Genomic DNA, 20,737 nt, shown 5'->3' with positions numbered 1-20,737 from the left:
GCTTGCACCAGTCCATAAATATTATCAATTCTTTGACATTCATCACAAAACAAGACAAACTTACGGGCATCCTTGAAGAGAGCAGGCCAATAAAAACCGGATTGCAATACCTTATGTGCAGTTCTATCTCCAACATGGTGTCCTCCATAAGCCTCGGAGTGACACTTGCGTAGGATATGTTCCTGTTCATGCTCAGGTACACAACGTCTAATAACACCATCTACTCCTTCTTTATAAAGGTGTGGGTCAACCTAGAAGTAATGTCTTAAATCATAGAAAAACTTTTTTCTTTTGCTGGTATGTGAAACTAGGTGGTATAAATTTAGCAACAATGTAATTGGCATAATCGGCATACCATGGAGCAGTACAAGAAGCATTTCTGACAGCTAATTGTTCATCAGGAAAGCTATCATCTATAGGTAGTGGGTCATCAAGAACATTCTCTAACCTAGACAAGTTGTCTGCAACGGTGTTCTCAGCTCCTTTTCTATCAATAATATGCAAATCAAATTCTTGTAGTAGGAGAACTCATCTAATAAGTCTAGGTTTAGCATCTTTATTTTCCTTAAGATATTTAATAGCAGCATGAACAGTGTGAACAGTTACTTCAGAATCAACAATATAAGGTCTGAACTTATCACAAGCAAAAACAACTGCTAAAAATTCTTTTTCAGTAGCAGCATAATTTCTCTAGGCACTGTCTAGAGTTTTACTAGCATATTGGATAACATTTAATTTCTTATCAACTCTTTGTCCTAGAATAGCACCTACAGCATAATCACTAGCATCACACATAATTTCAAAGGGTAAATTCCAATCAGGAGGCTGAACAATAGGTGCAGAAATCAAGGCTTTCTTAAGTATTTCAAATGCTTCTACACAATCATCATCAAATACAAAAGGAACATATTTTTGTAAGAGATTATTCAGAGGCCTGGAATTTTTGGAGAAGTCTTTAATGAACCTCCTATAAAACTCAGCATGACCAATGAAACTTCTTGTACCTTTAATGTCCTTGGGACACGACATCTTTTCAATAGCATCAACTTTAGCTTTATCAACTTCAATACCTCTTTCAAAAAAATTATGCCCCAAGATAATACCTTCATTAACCATAAAGTGGCACTTCTCCCAATACAATACAAGATTAGTTTCTTCACATCTCTGCAAAACTCGATCAAGGTTGCTTAAGCAAGCATCAAAAGAAGTTCCATATACAGAAAAATCAGCCATGAATACCTCAACAATCTTTTCACAAAAGTCGAAGAATATCGCAGTAATACATCTTTGAAAGGTAGCAGGTGTGTTACATAAACCAAAAGGCATACGTCTATAAGAAAAGGTACCGAAAGGACAAGTAGAGGTGGTCTTTTCTTGATCCTCTTTTGACACAGGTATTTGAGAGAAATCAGAATAACCGTCTAGAAAGCAAAAATGTGTATGTTTAGATAATCTTTCTAGCATTTGATCAATAAAAGGTAAAGGATAATGATCCTTTTTAGTAGCTTTATTTAGTTTGCGGAAATCAATTACCATTCTATAACCTGTAACAATTCTTTGTGGGATCAATTCATCTTTATCATTAGGAACAACAGTAATACCTCCCTTCTTAGGGACACAATGGACAGGACTTGATAATCCCTAAATGCAGGGAATCATCGTAGCAATTCCCAATGGTGGAAGTGATAATTATGGAGTGTCGAACCCACAAGGAGATAAAGGTAAGATCAATATTCTCTCAAGCCCTATCTGCCACTGATACGTCTCTACGTACACCGAACGTTTGCTTCCAACTAGAAACGAGAAATAAAAATACGTTGTGGGTATGAAGAGGATAACTTTGCATGATATCGGAGAGCTAAAACATAAAAGTAGGTTCTGTTATCATAAAGTTAGAATATATTACTAAATATTATAAATAGCGAGTGTGGAATAATGATGGATCGGTGTGTGAAATTGTCCTAGGCAATTGTTAACAAGACCGATAGTCGTCATTGCAATTTCATATGAGGGAGAGGCATAAGCTAACATACTTTCTCTTATTGGATCATATGCACTTATGATTGGAACTCTAGCAAGCATCCACAACTACTAAATATCATTAAGGTACAACCCAACCATAGCATTAAAGCATCAAGTCCCCTTTATCCCATACGCAACAACCCCCTTACTCGGGTTTATGCTTCTGTCACTCAAGAAACCCACTATAAGCGAATCATGAACGTATTGCAACACCCTACAAAGGGAATCCTTCACGCTTGCACGACACGGAGGGCACAATAGGACAGCACCAAAATAAAAAATACAACTCATACCAATCTAGATCATCAATCAACCCAAAGACAAAGGATATCTACTCAAAACATCATAGGATGGCAACACATCATTGGATCATAATATGTGGCATAAAGCACCATGTTCAACTAGGGATTACAGCGGGGTGCGGGAGAGTGGACAGCGTAAAATAGATGATGATGATGATGATGGTGATGTTGATGAAGACGATCACCGCCGCGATGATTCCCCTCCCGATGGCACTCCGGCGCCACCGAGAGAGAGGAGGAGAGGTTCTCCCCCTTGTGCTCCCTCCTCCATGCCCCCCCTAGATGGGGAGGGGTTCTCCCTCTGGTCCTTGACCTTCATGACGATGATGGCCCCTCCGGGATCCTCCTCCATGCCCTCCGGTGATGATGCCCCCCTCCGGCAGGGTGCTAGAGAGGTCCTAGATTGATTTCTCGTGGCTACAGAGGCTTGCGGCGGCGGAACTTCCGATCTAGGTTATTTTCTGGGGGTTTCTGTATCTATAGCAATTTTTGGCGTCGGTTTCATGCCAGGGGGTCTCTGAATCGTCCATGAGATAGGGGCCCATGCCCAGGGGGGTGGGGCGTGCCCCGCACCCTTGTGGGCGGCTCGGGACTCTTCTGGCCCAACTCTTTTACTCCAGGGGCTTCTTTTGGTCCATAAAAATCATCAAAAATTGGCACGTCAATTGGACTCTGTTTGGTATTCCTTTTCTGCCATACTCAAAAAACAGGGGGATAACAGAAACTGGCACTGGGCTCTAGGTTAATAGGTTAGTCCCAAAAATCATATAAAATAGTATTTAAATACATATAAAACATCTAAGATGGATAATATAATAGCATGAATACTTCATAAATTATAGATACGTTGGACACGTATCAGCATCCCCAAGCTTAATTCCTGCTCGTCCTCAAGTAGGTAAATGATAAAAGAAATAATTTATGAAGTGTGAATGCTAGCAAGTGCATAAGTTTCATCAATGATAGTTCCAATCACTTTTTCTAGCATCATTATATATCATAACAGTAGCTCAACTCATGAAACTTCTCATGATCAAGTAACAAGCTATTCACATGTTAAAGTATAGATCATAAACTTTCTTGAAAACTAACAAACCGTGCTCTTGGTCATCAAACAATTGCAATTCATCTTATTTTCGGGAAGGGTCTATGTAAGAGCTTTGATTCAGAAAACTCCACATACTCAACTATCATTTAATCTTTTACCATTGCTAACACTCATGTGATATTTATGGGTTCAAAGTTTTAATCGGACACAGAGAAAGATATGGGCTTATAGTTTCGCCTCCCAACCTTTTACCTCAAGGGTAATGTCAACAATAATAATTTATGAGAACCTACATCCAAGTGGATATATATATCCGGATTGATCCAACACAAAGTGCTTTCCAAAGGAAAAAGTGTAAAAAGGAAAGGCGATGACCACCATGACTCTTGTATAAGTGTAGAAGATAAAAGTAAAAGATAGGCCCTTCGTAGAGGGAAGCAGATGTTGTCATGCGCTTTTATGGTTGGATGTACAAAATCTTAATGCAAAAGAACGTCACTTTATATTGCCACTTGTGATATTGATACGCCTCCGTCGTATCTATAATTTTTTATTGTTCCATGCCAATATTCTACAACTTCCATATACTTTTTGGCAACTTTTTATAGTATTTTGGGACTAACATATTGATCTAGAGCCCAGTGCCAGTTCCTGTCTGTTGCATGTTTTTGGTTTCACATAATATCCATATCAAACGGAATCCAAACAGGATAAAAATGGATGGAGAATTATTTTGGAATATTTGTGATTTTTGGGAAGAAAATCAACGCGAGACGGTGCCCGAGGTGGCCACGAAGGTGGGGCCCATGGCCACTACAGGCAGGCGCGCCCCCACCCTCGTGGGCCACCCGTAAGGCGGTTGATGCTCTACTTTGGCTGCAAGAAAGCTAATTTTTGCAAAAAGATCTGGGTGAAGGTTTCAACCCAATCGGAGTTACGGATCTCCGGATATAAAAGAAACGGTGAAAGGGCAGCGGAACAGAATGCAGAAACAGAGAGAGATAGAGAGACCGATCCAATCTCGGAGGGGCTCTCACCCCTCCCACGCCATGGAGGCCAAGGACCAGAGGGGAAACCCTTCTCCCATCTAGGGAGGAGGTCAAGGAAGAAGAAGACGAAGGCCCCCCCTTCTCCCCTTCTCTTTCGGTGGCGCCGGAACGCTGCCGTGGCCATCGTCATCACCGCAATCTTCACCAACAACTTCACCGCCATCATCACCAACTCTTCCCCCTCTATGCAGCGGTGTAACCTCTCTTTTACCCGTTGTAATCTCTACTTAAACATGGTGCTCAATGCTATATATTATCTCCCAATGATGCATGGCTATCCTATGATGTTTGAGTAGATCTGTTTTGTCCTATGGGCTATTTGATGATCAAGATTGGTTTGAGTTGCATGTTTTATTATTGGTGCTATCCTATGGTGCTCTTCGTGTCACGCAAGTGTGAGGGATCCCCACTGTAGGGTGTTGCAATACGTTCATGATTCGCTTATGGTGGGTTGCATGAGTGACTGAAACACAAACCCGAGTAAGGGGGTTGTTGCGTATGGGATAAAGAGGACTTGATGCTTTAATGCTATGGTTGGGTTTTACCTTAATGATCTTTAGTAGTTGCGGATGCTTGCTAGAGTTCCAATCATAAGTGCATATGATCCAAGTAGAGAAAGTATGTTAGCTTATGCCTCTCCCTCATATAAAATTGCAATAATGATTACCGGTATAGTTATAGATTGCCTAGGGACAAATAACTTTCTCGTAACAAAAAGCTCTTTACTAAAACTAACTTAGTTGTGTCTTTACCTAAACAGCCCCTACTTTTTATTCACGCAATCTTTATTATCTTGCAAACCTATCCAACAACACCTACAAAGTACTTCTAGTTTCATACTTGTTCTAGGTAAAGCGAACATCAAGCGTGCGTAGAGTTGTATCGGTGGTCGATAGAACTTGAGGGAATATTTGTTCCGCCTTTAGCTCCTCGTTGGGTTCGACACTCTTACTTATCGAAAACTGTTGCGATCCCCTATACTTGTGGGTTATCAGATATGGACCTTTATTGTGCAGTCCGTCGCTTTTATTTCTTCCACATCACAAGATCGTATAAAGCTTATTTTCTCCACATTAATAGGTCATACATATTTAGAGAGAAATTTTTATTGCTTGCAAGAATGACAACTTACTTGAAGGATCTTACTCAATCCATAGGTAGATATGGTGGACTCTCATGGCAAAACTGGGTTTAAGGATATTCGGAAGCACAAGTAGTATCTCTACTTGGTGCAAAGAATTTGGATAGCCCGAGGGGGAAAGGCAAGCTCAACATGTTGGATGATCCAAGACAATATAACGTTTCGAATATAGGAAAACATAACCCATTAAGTTGTCTTCCTTGTCCAACATCAACTTTTCAGCATGTCATATTTTAATGAGTGCTCACAATTACAAAAGGTGTCCAAGATAGTATATTTATATGTGAAATCTCTCTTCCTTCAATATTCTTTCATGAATTGTTCAAGTGACCAATTCTGCGTTTGCTAACTTCCAATAAGTTTACTACCTATACTTATTATGTGTGAAGTCATTACTCCCCATGTTGTAAGCATATGAAACGTATATAAATTCAAATTTATGATATTCAATTCATTCAACCTTTTACTCATAGGATATATGTGAAGCACGTGAGTATATGACAAACTACTCCAAAAAGATATAAGTGAAGAATACCGAGTAGTCAAATAATTAAATAGCCATGGGAGGATTCTTCTTCATTCAAGATTTCAGATCCAATGATTTTATTCAAACAACAAGTAAAATTGAAAATACGCTCCAAGCAAGACACATATCATGTGACGAATAAAAATATAGCTCCGAGTAAGGTATACCGATAGTTTTGAAGACGAAAGAGGGGATGCCTTCCGGGGCATCCCCAAGCTTAGGCACTTGAGTCTTCCTTGAATATTACCTCGGGGTGCCTTGGGCATCCCCAAGCTTAGGGTCTTTCCTCTCCTTATTCTCCTCATATCAATATCTCACCCAAAGCTTGAAAACTTTAATCACACAAAACTTAACAAAACTTTGTGAGATAGGTTAGAATGATAAAGAGTAAACCATTCACTTTGGTACTGTCAAAGACAAGGTTCATAATTGTTCTCACACAATGCCTACTGTACCATATCATTTCTACAACTTATATTGAGAAATATAAGCCATAGAAACTAGAAAACAAGCAAACTATGCAATGAAAACAGAATCTGTCAGAAACAGAACAGTCTGTAAAGATCTGAACACCAACCATACTTCTGCTACTCCAAAAGTTGAAATAAATTGGTGGACGTGAGGAATTTGTCTATTAATCTTCTGAAAAAATGATCAACTCAATCGCACTCTTCTGTAAAAAAATGACAGCTAATCTCGTGAGCGCAAAGTTTCTGTTTTTTACAGCAATATCACATTAACTTTCACCCAAGTCTTCCCAAAGGTCTTACTTGGAACTTTATTGAAACAAAACCTATAATACATGATTAATACAGTAGCTTAATCATGAGAACACACAAAATAGTAAGGGCAAATATTGGGTTGTCTCCCAACAAGCGCTTTTCTTTAATGCCTTTTAGCTAGGCATGATGATTTCAATGATGCTCACATAAAAGATAAGAATTGAAACATAAAGAGAGCATCATGAAGAATATGACTAGCACATTTAAACCTAACCCACTTCCTCTGCCTAGGGATTTTGTGAGCACACAATTTATAGTAACAAGGATCAACTAGCATAGGAAGGCAAAACAAGGATAACTTCAAAACTTTAAGCACATAGAGAGGAAACTTCATATGATTGCAACTCCTACAAGCATATATTCCTCCCTCATAATAATTTTCAGTAGCATCATGAATTAATTCAACAATATAACCATCACACAAAGCATTATTTTCATCATCTACAAGCATAGAAATTTTACTACTCTCCACATAAGAAAAATTCTTCTCATTCAGAATAGTGGAATCATTACTAACTAAAGTTAACACTCTTCCAAATCCACTCTATATTATAGTATTATTCATACTCCAAAAGATATAAGTGAAGTTCATGGAGCATTCTACAATTAATATAGACTAACCAATATCCAAGCTCAAAATATATTAGTGAAGCACATGAAGCATTCTATAAAACCATACTCAAAGATTTATGCGAGGCACAAAGAGCAATTCTATAAGATCATACTTAAAAGATATAAGTGAAGCACATGAAGCATTCTATAAATTAATGAAGGGCTATCTCATACTAGCATGGTTCTTAAAGGAAAAACAGAAAACACAAAGGACACAAATCATGTGAACAATACAAAAACCGAGGTATACCGATAATTGTTGAAGAAGAAAGATGGGATGCCAACCGGGGCATCCCCAATCTTAGATGCTTGAGTATCCTTGAGATATTTACTTGGGGTGCCTTGGGCATCCCCAAGCTTTAACTCTTTCCTCTCTTTATTCTTCTCATATTGATAGCTCCTCGATCTTCGAACACTTCATCCACATAAAACTTTAACAAAAAATTTGTGAGATCTATTAGTATAATAAAGCAAATCACTACCTTTAGGTACTGGTGCAAACTCATTCCAATTTCATACTCCCTTCGTCCTGAAAAACATGTCGCAGGGGGTTTCAAATTTGAACTACCGCATTTTTTTTTACAAAAACACCTTCCCGCAACTTTGAATTCTCTCAAAGCAACCCACACACAGGCCCATGTCACGGGAAGATCCTGCCGCCAGCCGGGCTCCAGGCCGGTGGAGCTCCTCCCGCTGCTGCATCTTATCCTGCAGATTCTCCCCTACTATCGGCCGCTGCTTCCGCACAGGAGCTGCCCCCACTCCAAAAACGAGCCCGTCTCCTCCCCCTCCGGTAATGGCATCCACACAGGGGCTCGGCGCCGTCGCACCTCCTCAGTCCTTCCCGACCATACGAGGAGCTCCGCCTCACTGATACCTACACCCTCCTTGAGCCACGCTTGCTGGGAAGCCGCTGATCGACGGAATCGATCCCGTCTCCTCCCACTCTGGTCGCTGATTCCGCACACGAGCTCAGCACCGTCGCTCCTCCTCTAGTTTCCCCGAGCGGCTCAACAGCTTCAGGGTGATCTTCTGGTCCTCCAGGTCACTTTTCCCCCGTCGATTGGTTGCTGGTTTGCCTGGCCTTGGTGGTCTGCCGCTTGCTGCCATTGGAGCTCGTCAGTAGCTCCTCCGGTGACCAAAAACCGGCGCCGCTGCCATTGGAGTATCACCCACGCTCTGGTGCGTTTACGCTCGCCCACGCTACATGCTTGCTGGTGGAGCTCATGCTCATGCTGACCTGTTGTTCTTCGCTGCTGATCTTCTCTGACGAAGAAGGTACAATACAATCTCTGGTCTTCTGTTGTTCTTCCCTTGTAGATTGATCTGTAGCAACTATTGTTGTTGTAATCTCTTCGTCATAATGTTGCTTGCTGTATCAAAAATTAACTCGTAGATATGTGACTTAGATCAGTCATTCAAGATAACACTATTTATGCATGGCACATGAATACATACCTGATAATTAAGTAACTGACCTGTGTTAAAAAAATGTACTCCATTCCAATTTAGCATGGATTAGTAATCTCTACCACTGGAGGAGTACAAAGTTCAACAGCTAACAATAGTAAGGAGAATTTTGCATGTCTGGCTAACAACAGCTAAACCACTTACTGCAAGAAGAATATGTACTAACCTCTTGCTCCATGATCCAATAAGTCCTTCAGATCAAAATTTCAGTTTCAACATCAGTATAACATCAAGCAAAACTCTTAAAAAATTTCAGTTTCGACAGTGTCAAAGCTTACAGTAGTAGTGACAGTAATTTTGATAATTCAAGCAAATTAATTGAACCTATCTATGCTTGACATGGCAAGATCTGCCTGGGGAGACCCATGTTCATGATGTTGCTTGCTACTGCTTGATTTACAATTTAAATGACAGTGATCTGGATTTACAATTTAAATGACAGTGATCGATATTTTGTTTACTTACTTCAGTGATCATGCATATGTAAATGGCAGGACTGCATTTTACCTAATTTATGATGGCTCATGCAACTGGTATGGGTATGCACCCAAAGAATGCATGCCAGGGGATGCTAGTTTGAAAAGAAATGAATATTCTAAATAGGCCTTCGTAAAAGATACAAAACTGAATTTAAAGAGTTTTAGCAAATTTGCTTGGCAACCCTCAGATGTCAATCTAGAAACTACTCCCATCTCTTTGAATACTTCTTCACCCTTATGATTTAGCTATTGATATTTTATTTACACTTTGAATCTATTGTAAGTGGAGTAAAATTCAGTTAAAACTACTGTAAGTAGGGTAACCTCAGTTAAAACTACTGTAAGTAGAGTAAAATTCAGCAAAACTACTCTAACTAGAGTAAAATTCAGTAAACTAGATTAGTTTGACATGAAGGTACACTGAATGCATTTCTCTGGAACTAATTTAGATTTGAGATTCACAACAAAATCCTGTTACAGAAATTGACAATATATACGCATACAGAAAGTAACTTCCCATTAGAAGTCAAGAGAAGCAAGCAAGCAAGAAAGGAACAAGACATGGTCAAAATTCAGTTAAGATACATACAGTAAAATCCAATTGTATGACAGGAGTTGAAATCCAATTGTACTCCAGTTAAGATTCGGTGAAAATTTACTCCAATAAGGTTTTATGCACTTGTTTCACACTAGGAGTAGTTTATATGCAAAGGTAATAAGTCAGTTTTGATTCTATTGACAGGAGTACATTTAACAATGTTAGTAAATTTGTACTGTTTTGACAGTAAATTACTACTCTTGTATTAACAGGAGTTGTACCACAAATAGCAGCAGATCACTTAACAACATTACATAAAGTTAAGCAAAACTAGTGATAAAAATGAAGTTGATAAACTAATGACATAAACTTCAAAATTAATCATGATGGATTGGAATTCTTTCTGAAATGACAGGAGTTGGAAGTTTCATAAGAAATGAAATGGTGTTACAAAGGAGCAGCTTAATTTCTTAGTCATAACATTCTTAGTCAGTAGTTCAAATTTTTGTAATGCTTGCAAGGCTCCTGTCATTCTAATAAATTTTTTGTGTGTATATCCTTGTTATGATACCATGATGTACTCATCTTTTGTCATTGATAGCAGGAGTATGGATTTGAACATGATGCCTCAAGAGGAAGACGATGAAGGTATTAATTTGAATTTGATGCCTCAAGATAATGGAGCTATGGATTTGAAATTGATGCCTCAAGAGGAAGACGATGAAGATATGAATTGGATGCCTCAAGAAGATCTAGGGAAAGAGGATGAATCTCAAGAGGAAGAGGGTGAAGTTATGAATTGGATACTTCAAGAGAAGAGAAGAGAATTGTCAGATAAGGAGAGGCATGGTGTTTACTTTGCCTTGCTGGTAATCGAGCTCAGAGATGGGTCTGTTCAAGCAGACGGCAAGCTGCTAGTCTCAAACCTATTGGACATAAGTGTACGATCTCTTGAAAGAATCTGGGAAGACGCCAAAAAGCAAATTGCCGATGGCAAAGAAGTAGATGTGTCAAGCAAGAAGCCAGGAAGATCTGGCCGAAAGAGAAAGGAGCTGGATCTAGAGAGGACCTCAACAATCCCACCGAATAAAAGAAGAAGAATTCGATCTCTGGCACGGTCTCTAGGTGTGGCCCGATTGACCCTACATAAGAGGTTCCAGTTGAATGAGCTCAACCGCATCACAAGCACCGTGAAGCCTCACCTCAAGCTAGAGAACAAGCTTGCGAGATTGAAATTTTGTATGTCCATGGTCGATGACAATTCGATCGCAACTTCTCAGGCTATGTTCAAACCAATGACGAATATGGTTCACATCGATGAGAAGTGGTTTGACATGATGAGAGTGAAGAATATTTACTATGTACTTCCCGGAGAACCTGAACCGAAGCGCACCGTGTCAAACACTCACAGGATTGGGAAGGTAATGTTCCTAACAGCTATTGCCAGGCCTCGATATAACAATGAGGGGGAGCTAACATTCAATGGGAAGATTGGAATTTGGGCATTCGTCGAAGAGACTGAGGCGAAGCAGACAAGTCAGAACAGAACAAAGGGAACAAAAGTGTTGACATCAGTGAAAGTAACCAGGCCTGTGTGCAGAGATTATCTAATCAATAAGGTTATCCCGGCAATTCAGGATACGTGGCCTGACGATGATGAGGGAGCAGCAATATTCATCCAACAGGATAACGCAAAGCCTCATGTCCTTCCCAATGATGTAGCTTTTCGAGAAGCTGTGGAACAAACTGATCTTGACATCCGATTGCTACAACAGCCCCCAAATAGCCCTGAGTAAAATTGTTTGGACCTCTGCTTCCATAACTCTCTCCAGTCTCTAACCGACTGCAGGTCACCTACAAACATCCAGGAACTGGTACAGGGTGTGGAAGAGGAATTCAAGAACTACGATCCCAACAAGTTGCACAGAAGCTTATCACATTAGAAGCAGTTATGTTTGAAGTTATGAAAGACAAAGGAGGGAATCAATATAAGTTGCCCCACTTGCACAAGAATTGCTTTCAGAATGCTGAAATGGAAATAATAAGTGTATATTGCAACAGTCAGGTAGTTGTTGATACTAGGTCCATTATAGAAGAAATGGAAATTGCAATAGGAAAAGAAAATGAAAGGAAAGAATTAGCTAGAGAAGGGAAATAAAGAAAAGTAAAGGGAAGGGAAGGGAAGAAGTGGCCAACGAAAGGAAAAGAATGTAGTCAAGAGGGGACAAAGGGGCCCTTATGTCATGTAGTCAGGTGCTCCTTGTGTATGTCTTGTGTAATCTTGTGTCAAGAGGGGACAAAGAGGCCCTTATGTCATGTCCTTGTGTATGTCTTGTCTAATCCTTGTATATCAACTCCTTGTTGGAATTTGGGTTATTTGAATTAATTGAATTATCTAGGTTATTTAGATTAACTGGATTAATTTGGATTATTTGAATTAATTTGGGTTATTTGGATTTATTTGAATTGATTTGGATTAATTTTAGTTATTTGAATTAATTTAAAATATTTGGATTTATTTGAATAATTTGGATTAAAACTGAATTTGTGCTAACTTACTTTGCAATTTAGGACAATATGGATCTGATCAACAGTAGAAAAATAGAACATGTATTGTCAATACATGTTTGGACTTGTACTGTCAAAAGAAAAAGAATGAAGCAAAACTCTTGCAAATTTAGGGGCTAGTATTACTCCTGCTAGTATTTTCAAGATTCAGTGCCATGCAAATGTACTCCATCAAAAACAGAATCAAAAACATAATGTGGGAGTAGTAGTGGATATTTATTACCCATGCTGATTATTCACTTCACAAGGTTACCTAGTACTCCATCAAAAATAGAATCAAAGATGGCATGGCATGCTTGATGCGATGTAACTAATCTTTGTGCCATAATCTTTTCCATTTTAGAAATGCACTAATTAAATTTACGGGAGTATCTTGAACGTTAAAAGTGCAGTCCTAACTTGAATATTTAAAATGCTATTGAGACAGTACTAATTCCAGAGTTCATAGTTCATGACTGAATTTAGAGACAATAAAAATCTTACTGAAAACAAAATGCATCTTAATGCCCTTTTGAAACTACACATGCCTTGAAATGCATTACCTTGAGACTGCTACTGCTTCCTAATATCTAAATTGGCTTCAGGGGTGCAAGCTATTCCTGTGAAGATCCTATACACCATTAAAAGAATAAACAATAACAGTTATGATGAATGGAAGAATATCTGGTATTAGTAGAATGAAGACTGAACTGAAAAACTACAAACCTCATCTGTTGCAAAACACTGACAGTTCACTATTTTCCAATATAATCCCTAAAACTGAGCTTTCCAGGTACACCACGAGTCTTCATGACTTTGGACAATGTAACCATAAGTGGCTAGAAGTCCCACCAAACAAACACTAGAAAACCTGAACAACAAGCAAACAGAAATTAGTAATGCAGGAGCACACGGTACTAGTAGCAACATAGCAGTGAATTTCAAGAAACAATGTGCATCCAGAGGACATAAATGATGCATAAACCCAACAACTCTAATCTTTTCCTGAAGAAGATCACCACAAGCACACTGCAAGTTCACAGATAGCACAGGTGATGGATTGTGATGAAGCAAACAAGTGTCAGGTTGGCATCCCTCCATCACTCAACCTGAATAATGCTCCAAGGGTAGGAATCCTCTCTCGAAGAGTAGGTTGTAGTTGCAACACAGCAAGCAACAAGTAGGAATTTTGTCAATTGGACACGATACATCTCAAATATCATAGCAAACATAGATCAAGCAACAGAGATTCAGAGAAAGTTGGATTCACAATGTAGAAATCTAAAAGAATGGTGAGAGAATAGGAACCCAACGAAGATAGTGAGGAATCCCTCACTCACTCACCATCAGGGTCGAAGAAGAAGACCTAGCGTGTGCGGCCGTCGGGCTGGGTCTTCTCGAATAGCTCGGTGCCGTGGGTCCTGAGCCCGGTGAGGAGGGAGCAATGAGGAGGGCTCCTTCTCGACGTCCGGCAATGCGGCGGCGGCGACGGTCAGCGAGACACCGCGGGGACGGTGATGGCCGAGATGCGGTGGGGCGACTCCATGACGAGGCAGGGGCGATGAGGAGGCCCGCAAGCTCTTGACGTTGGCCGAGCTGCCTTTAGGTTGTTGGTGGTGGTCTGGATATGGCGCCTCCAGGCTCTCCGACGGCGGTTCCGACGCAGCCGGAGCAGAGCGCGGTGGTACCTGGTGAAATCCTAGATTTTTTGAGGAAGGCGGGAGCTTGGGGAGGTAGGCGAGCAGTAGCTACGGCGGCGGAGCAGGAGGCAGCTGCGGCAGGAGAGCGGGGGAGCAGGGGAGCTACGGCGGCGGGGAAAAGGGTAGCTACGGCAGCGGGGAGCAGCGAGGCTGTGGCGGCGGAGAGCAGCGCAGCTGCTGCTTCTGTCGGAGGACGAGGATTGCGGGTTTGGTCGGGAGAAACTAGAGGGTTTTTTTTGCAAAAATGCCGCCGCAAGATGTTTTTCGGGACGGGGGGAGTATTAGAACTATATCTATTGTATTTCAACTTCACCATGGTTCATACCCCCTGATACTACCCATAGATTCATCAAAATAAGCGATCAACACATAGAAAACAGAATCTGTCAAAAATAGGACAGTCTGTAGTAATCTGGAAGTTTAGTATATTTCTGTAACTCCAACAATTCTAAAACAAATATGAAGATTTGAACAATTTATTCATAAGTAATGTGAAAAAAGTTTCAGACCCATTTGACTTTCCAGTAAAAAATGTAAATTCACATGCTACAGCCAAAGTTTCTGTTTTTGTACTGCACAAAGTAAACAAGCAATCTAATCATCCTAAAACCAAGGCTTGGCACATTATTTTTATAATACAATGGATATATACAAGGGGATAATTATTTTCAGAGAAGCTTCCATGAAATTTTTTACATTGTTTCCACGAGCATGAACACAAGTGTTCAAGGTTGACCCTCACTTCTCCAATGCATAACCATCCAATCACTTCTCTTATTGAAAAACTTTTTAGGTATGAGAGGCAAGTAAATTTCTTGTATTTTCATTCTTTAATTTTTTTGTATGTTTCACCCACAACTAAACAGAAACAAAAAAGGAAAAACAAAATCTACTTAGTGAAGAAAACAAACAAGCACACATGAGAATATCAACCCCACACTATTGCTCCCCGGCAACGGCGCTAGAAAAGAGCTTGATAATCCCCAAGTGCAGGGAATCATCGTAGCAATTCCCAATGGTGGAAGTGATTTGTATGGAGTGTCAAACCCACAAGGATCTAAAGGTAAGATCAATATTCTCTCAAGCCCTATCTGCCACTGATACGACTCTACGTACACCAAACGTTTGCTTCCAACTAGAAACGAGAAATAAAAATACGTTGTGGGTATGAAGAGGATAACTTTGCATGATATCGGAGAGCTAAAACATAAAAGTAGGTTCTGTTATCATAAAGTTAGAATATATTACTAAATATTATAAATAGCGAGTGTGGAATAATGATGGATCGATGTGCGAATTGTCCTAGGCAATTGTTAACAAGACCGATAGTCATCATTGCAATTTCATATGAGGGAGATGCATAAGCTAACATACTTTCTCTTCTTGGATCATATGAACTTATGATTGGAACTCTAGCAAGCATCCGCAACTACTAAAGATCATTAAGGTAAAACCCAACTGTAGCATTATAGCATCAAGTCCCCTTTATCCCATACGCAACAACCCCTTACTTGGGTTTATGCTTCTGTCACTCAAGCAACCCACTATAAGTGAATCATGAACATATTGCAACACCTTACAGAGGGAATCCCTCATGCTTGCGCGACACGGAGGGCACAATAGGACAACACCAAAATAAAACATACAAATCATACCAATCTAGATCATCAATCAACCCAAAGACAAAGGATACCTACTCAAAACATCATAGGATGGCAACACATCATTGGATCATAATATGTGGCATAAAGCACCATGTTCAAGTAGGGATTACAGCGGGGTGCGGGAGAGTGGACCACGTAAAAGAGATGAGGATGATGATGATGTTGGTGATGTTGATGAAGACGATCACCACGGCGATGATTCCCCTCCCGATGGCACTCCGGCGCCATCGAGAGAGAGGAGGAGAGGTTCTACACCTTGTGCTTCCTCCTCCATGGCCTCCCCCCTAGTTGGGAGAGGTTCTCCCTCTGGTCCTTGGCCTTCATGACGATGATGGCCCCTCCGGGATCCTCCTCCATGCCCTCCGGTGATGATGGCCCCCTCCGACAGGGTGTCAGAGAGGGCCTAGATTGATTTCTCGTGGCTACAGAGGCTTGCGGCGGCGGAACTTCTGATCTAGGTTATTTTCTGGGGGTTTCTGTATTTATAGGAATTTTTGGCATCGTATTCACGTCAGCGGGGGTCTCCGAGTCGTCCACGAGATAGGGGCTCCCGCCTAGGGGGTGGGGCGCGCCCCCACCCTCATGGACGGCTCGGGTCTCTTATGGCCCAACTCTTTTACTCCGGGGGCTTCTTTTGGTCCATAAAAAATCATCAAAAAATGGCACGTCAATTGGACTCCGTTTGGTATTCCTTATATGCAATACTCAAAACAATGGGAAAACAGAAACTGACACTAGGCTCTAGTTTAATAGGTTAGTCCCAAAAATCATATAAAATAGCATATAAAACATCTAAGATGGATAATATAATAGCATGAATACTTCATAAATTATAGATACATTGGAGACGTATCAGGACTTACCCACTTTCTATCAGTAACGGGATAAATTATACCTACCTCAAGAAGCTTTAGTATTTCTTTTCTTACCACTTCTTTCATCTTAGGATTTAACCATCGTTGGTGATCAACAACCGGTTTAGCATCTTTTTCCAATTTTATTTTGTGCTGGCATAGAGTGGGACTAATGCCCTTAAGATCATCAAGAGTATATCCAATAGTAGCATAGTGCTTCTTCAGAGTTTTCAATAATTTCTCTTCTTCTTGCTCTGAAAGGTTAACACTAATAATAACAGGATATATCTTCTTTTCATCAAGATAAGCATATTTAAGAGTATCAGGAAATGGTTTAAGCTCAAACATGGGATCACCCTTGGGTGGAGGAGGATCCCCTAGAATTTCAACAGGTAAATTGTGTTTCAAAATAGGTCCCTGTTTAAACAATACTTCATCTATTTCCCTTCTTTTATTCATAAACATATCATTTTCATGGTCTAGCAAATATTGTTCTAAAGGATCATTAGGAGGCACGACAATAGAAGCAAGACCAATAATTTCATCTTTACTAGGCAATTCTTTATCATGGGGTTGTCTACAAAATTTAGCAAAATTAAAATCATGAGACATATCCCCTAAACCAATAGAAACAATATCCTTTTTGCAGTCTATCTTAGCATTAACAGTATTCAAGAAGGGTCTACCAAATATAATGGGACAAAAGTCATCTTGTGGGGAACCAAGAACTAGAAAATCAGCAGGATATTTAACTTTCCCACACAAGACTTCAACATCTCTAAGAATCCCAATCGGTGAAATAGTATCTCTATTGGCAAGCTTAATTGTAACATCAATACCTTCTATCTCAGCAGGTGCAATATCATGCATAATTTCTTCATATAAAGAATGAGGTATTGCACTCGCACTAGCACCCATATCACATAAGCCATGATAGCAATGATCTCCTATTTTAACAGAAATAACAGGCATGGCTACAACAGGTCTATGTTTATTTTTAGTATCGGGTCTAGCAATTCTAGCAGCTTCATCACATAAGTAAATAACATGTCCATCAATATTCTCGGACCAGAGATCTTTAACCATAGCGATACTAGGTTCAACTTTAATTTGCTCAGAGGGTGTAGGTGTTCTAATATTACTTTTGTTGACCATAGTTGAAGCTTTAGCATGATCCTTTATTCTAACAGGGAAAGATGGTTTCTCGATATAAGCGGTAGGAACAATAGGATCAACATTATAAGTGATAGTCTTTTCTTCAACTTTAATAGGTTCAACTACTTTTACTTCAATGGGAGGATGATACTTAAGCCACTTCTCCTTAGGGAGATCAACATGAGTAGCAAATGATTCATTGAAAGAAGCTACTCTCTCAGAGTCAAGTCCATATTTAGTGCTAAATTCACGAAAAGCATCGGTATCCATAAAAGATTTAACACAATCAAACTTAGGTGTTATACCTGACTCCTTACCTTCGTCGAGTTCCCAATCTTCAGATTTGCATTCGATTCTTTCCAATAAATCCCATTTGAATTCAATAGTCTTCATCATAAAAGAACCAGTTCAAGAAGTATCGAGCATGGAGCGATTATTGAGAGAAAGCTGAGCATAAAAATTTTGAATAATAATTTCTCTTGAGAGCTCATGATTGGGGCATGAATATAACATTGACTTAAGACGCCCCCAAGCTTGAGCGATGCTTTCTCCTTCGCGAGGCCAAAAATTATATATATAATTACGATCACGATGAACCAGATGCATAGGGTAAAACTTCTGATGAAATTCCAATTTCAATTGGTTGTAGTTCCATGATCCAATATCATCACATAGGCTAAACCATGTCAATGCCTTTCCCTTCAAAGATAAAGGGAAGAACTTCTTCTTGATAACATCCTCGGGTATACCTGCAAGCTTAAATAATCCACAAACTTCATCCACATAGATTAGGTGCAAATCTGGATGAAATGTTCCATCTCCTGTAAAAGGATTAGCTAGCAGTTTCTCTATCATACCCGAAGGAATTTCAAAATAAACATTTTCAGTAGGTTGAGGAGAAACTCTTTTCTCTACTAGTCGGGGTGAAGATACCCCGAACAATCCCCTCAAAGGATTATGTTCCTTAGTAACAAGTGACAGTAAATTTCAGCACACTATATAAATTTTTCCTTACCAAAGGCGCCTCACTCCCCAGCAATGGCGCCAGAAAAGAGTCTTGATGACCCACAAGTATAGGGGATCTATGGTAGTCCTTTCGATAAGTAAGAGTGTCAAACCCAACGAGGAGCAGAAGGAAATGATTAGCAGTTTTCAGTAAGGTATTCTCTGCAAGCACTGAAATTATCGGTAACAGATAGTTTTGTGATAAGGTAATTTGTAACGAGTAACAAGTAATAAAAGTAAATAAGGTGCGGCAAGATGGCCCAATCCTTTTTGTAGCAAAGGACAAGCATGGACAAACTCTTATATAAAGGAAAATGCTCCCGAGGACACATGGGAATTATCGTCAAGCTAGTTTTCATCACACTCATATGATTCGCGTTCGGTACTTTGATAATTTGATATGTGGGTGGACCGGTGCTTGGGTACTGCCCTTACTTAGACAAGCATCCCACTTATGATTAACCCCTCTTGCAAGCATCCGCAACTACGAACGAAGTATTAAGGTAAACCTAACCATAGCATGAAACATGTGGATCCAAATCAGCCCCTTACGAAGCAACGCATAAACTAGGGTTTAAGCTTCTGTCACTCTAGCAACCCATAACCTACTTATTACTTCCCAATGCCTTCCCCTAGGCCCAAATAATGGTGAAGTGTCATGTAGTCGACGTTCACATGACACCACTAGAGGAGAGACAACATACATCTCATCAAAATATCGAACGAATACCAAATTCACATGACTACTTATAGCAAGACTTCTCCCATGTCCCCAGGAACAAACGTAACTACTCACAAATCATATTCATGTTCATAATCAGAGGGGTATTAATATGCATAAAGGATCTGAACATATGATCTTCCACCAAATAAACCAACTAGCATCAACTACAAGGAGTAATCAATACTACTAGCAACCCACAGGTACCAATATGAGGTTTTGGGACAAAGATTGGATACAAGAGATGAACTAGGGTTTGAGATGAGATGGTGCTGGTGAAGATGTTGATGGAGATTGACCCCCTCCCGATGAGAGGATCGATGGTGATGACGATGGTGATGATTTCCCCCTCCCGGAGGGATGTTTCCCCGGCAGAACAGCTCCGCCGGGGCCCTAGATTGGTTCCGCCAAGGTTCCACCTCGTGGCGGCGGTGTTTCGTCCCGAAAGCTTGCTTATGATTTTTTTCCAGGGCGAAAGACTCCATATAGCCAAAGATGGGCACCAGAGGCCTGCCAGGGGGCCCACGAGACAGGGGCACGCCCAGGGGGTAGGGCGCGCCCCCACCCTCGTGGATGGTGGGTGGCCCCCCTCCAGTGCTTTCTTCGCCCAATATTTTTTTATATAATCCAAAGCTGACTTCCATGGAGTTTCAGGACTTTTGGAGTTGTGCAGAATAGGTCTCTAATATTTTCTCCTTTTCCAGCCTAGAATTCCTGCTGCCAGCATTCTCCCTCTTCGTGCAAACCTTGTAAAATAAGAGAGAATAGGCATAAGTATTGTGTCATAATGTGTAATAACAACCCATAATACAATAAATATCGGTATAAAAGCATGATGCAAAATGGACGTATCAAGAGGCACTTCCTCATGTCAATGATCCACCTGTACATGTCATAGCTCATGTACGCCTCCTTGGCCGCGTACACGACGTGAGCTTTCTCGAGTTTCATCCAGGTCGAGTGCCAGGCACGCTTGTCCTTGTTGCATGAATCCTTCATGTGTTTGTAGTAGGGGTCGATGATGGCCTCGGCGAGGTGAACCAGTGAGTCCTTCTCATGCTCCTTGCTGCCTCAGATCTTATATTGGCCCTGGATGTCGACAAGATTCTGGCAGGCAATGCC

General features: G+C 40.4%; 3 pseudogenes; 1 reads left to right on the top strand and 2 right to left on the bottom strand.

The window, feature by feature from the left end:
- The window catches only part of LOC147960486 (DELLA protein RHT-1-like), a 292,703-nt pseudogene that overhangs the window by 8,961 nt on the left and 263,005 nt on the right, over positions 1 to 20,737 (top strand).
- On the bottom strand, positions 8,062 to 9,130 carry LOC147960488 (uncharacterized; annotated as a pseudogene).
- Positions 13,090 to 14,532, bottom strand: LOC147960487 (uncharacterized; annotated as a pseudogene).

Source organism: Triticum urartu, chromosome 7A (assembly GCF_056163025.1).
Source record: "Triticum urartu cultivar PI428250 chromosome 7A, HENAU_Tu73, whole genome shotgun sequence".
Classification (NCBI taxonomy): domain Eukaryota; kingdom Viridiplantae; phylum Streptophyta; class Magnoliopsida; order Poales; family Poaceae; genus Triticum; species Triticum urartu.
The sequence above is the reverse complement of the archived record's forward strand: the minus strand, read 5'-3'. Positions and strand labels throughout refer to the sequence as shown.